Genomic DNA, 2,086 nt, shown 5'->3' with positions numbered 1-2,086 from the left:
GCACGCAGCTGGAAGGAAGCACCCCACCTGCGCGGCCGGCCTCGCCCCTCCTGCCCGGGGACCCAGGGGTCTGCCCTCGCACCCACCAGGGCCCCAGCATGACTCAGCCCCGGGCCAGCTACCCGCCCCCGCGTGGCCCTGGCTGCCGTGGGCACGGGGGGGGGTTGCGTGAGAGCAGGTGGCGGCCACCTAGGCGGCCGAGGCCCGGCGGGGCTGGGACGGGCTGGGGACGGCCTCGGGACGGCCTCCCACCGTTTCCTCTCCGTGTTATTGACGGGCGGAAACTGCACGGTTACTGGAAATGAGCGGTTTGGGGGAGAAGCCAGCGCCGGCCGGCGTGTTTCCCCGACAGCCTGTCAGTAAGACGCTGACGGGGCGGGCGGGGGCGCGGCGGAGGCCGGCTTGGGGTGCTTGGCCCGGCGGGTCCTGCCCCCCGTCCCCGCCCCGTGGGCGGGAGGCCCTGGGACTTCCCCTGCAGCGTCAGAATGAGGGCGCTGGGCCCCCAGGGAGAGCCGGGCCGGCGGCTGAGGGCGGGCTGTGAGCCGGTGCCCACACGTGGCGGGCCCAGCCCGGGGCGCAGGGCTCTGCCCTGCAGGACCTCAGCAGGGAGTGTGCCGTGCTCGCCGGGGCCTAGGCAGCCCTGGCGGGGCGTGAGGCAGCGGCCCTGGGAGGCCTGACTTCCGGCCTGACCCCACCTCCGCTTGACCCCGCTTCTTCCCTGCTGGGATGGGGCCCACAAAGCCACGCCCCACGCCGGAGCTCACGCCAGTGCCTCGGCCTCCTGCAGAAAGCCCCTCCCAGGCCGGGCAGCCCAGCCCCAGGACCCCCACCCACTCCCCCAGGCCCAGCCAGCCCGACCCCCTCTGTCCACCGAAGTGGCCCGTGGCCACCGGCTCTGGCCCGTCTGCCGTTGGCGTGTCCAGGGGCCGCTGGCCGGGAGGCGGGCGGCCAGGCGTGGGTGGGCCTGTGTGCCAGCAGGCCCGGCTGGGAGAGGAGGCCGGAGGGAAAGAGGGTGCTGGCCGCAGGGTGGGGTGACCTCGGCCTGGAGCCTGCGGTCTCTGCGTGGCCTGGCCACAGGCGGCACCAGCTCAGGCCGGCCCCTGCCGGGGCGCCAGGGACCTCGAGCTTGCGGCTTCCTGGCACGGGTGGGGGCGGGGCGGATGTGCTGCGGCGTGGCCCTGCGGGGTCACGGCCACCCTAAGCGAAGGGCGGTCAGCTCCAGCCGAGCAGGTCGTTCTAGGCCAGCTTGGGGCAGACCGGGCGGCTCCCCTGGGGGTGCCCCAGCGGTTCATGTGGGAAGGCCCTTGGCCCCAGGAAGGTGAACCCGGTCTCCTGTGGACGTGTGTCCCCAGAGGGCCTTGGAGTCCCCCCTGAAGCGAGTCTGCCCTGCTGACGTGTCCCCCGGGCCCCAGCCCACCGCAGACGCTCTTGCACTCACCCTCACCTCAGCCACACCAGTAAAGTGCTTTGTAAAGTGCAGGTATATAGCAACGCACACACGCCCTGCCAGCCCCCGCCCAGCCGCCCGGCCCACCCCAGGCGATTCAGGGTCCGGGGGCTCTGGCCACGGAGGTCCCCAGCTGCAGGCCGTGAACCGTCCGGAGACCCCGCTGCCTTCCGCCCCTCGGCCCTCCTCCCCCCACCAGGCCCATCTCCGCAGGGGTGCTCCTGAGACTGGCCTTCCAGGCCCTGGTGATGCTGGGTGCAGGGGCGGGCGGCAGAGCCCCAAGCATCTCCTGGGAAATCCGGGGACACTGCTCGGAGCACTGCCTCCCGCCGCCGGCACAGGACAGCGCCTGCAAGGACAGCTGGAGAGGCTCCTCAGCTCGCCGCCTCCGGGCCCAGCTCCTGCGTGGCGGCCACGGCCCCGGACGAGACCGGCCCGCCCCTCCCGGCGAGCGTCAGAGCCCTGGGTGGACGGGATTCCCTCCTCTCTGCAGCCGCCCCCGGCCACGACCCACCTGGGCGCACAGCCGCTACTCACAGAGCTAAGGGCTCTGCCGCCCAGGCGGTCCTCCAGCGGGCAGGACGACGGGCTGGTGGAGAAACCGAGGCTGGGGAGGGGCGGGGCTGGCAGGCGGGCTTC

General features: G+C 73.7%; 1 protein-coding gene across 1 annotated transcript in view; it reads left to right on the top strand.

Annotated features, from left to right (window-relative positions):
- The window catches only part of LOC101621396 (neurogenic locus notch homolog protein 1-like), an 82,711-nt gene that overhangs the window by 54,423 nt on the left and 26,202 nt on the right, over positions 1 to 2,086 (top strand). The window lies entirely within an intron of this gene.

This window comes from Condylura cristata, unplaced genomic scaffold, assembly GCF_000260355.1.
Source record: "Condylura cristata isolate star-nosed mole 26May11 unplaced genomic scaffold, ConCri1.0 scaffold00006, whole genome shotgun sequence".
NCBI classification, from domain to species: Eukaryota; Metazoa; Chordata; class Mammalia; order Eulipotyphla; family Talpidae; genus Condylura; species Condylura cristata.
Note: the sequence above shows the minus strand (reverse complement) of the source record. Positions and strands in the feature narration are given on the sequence as shown.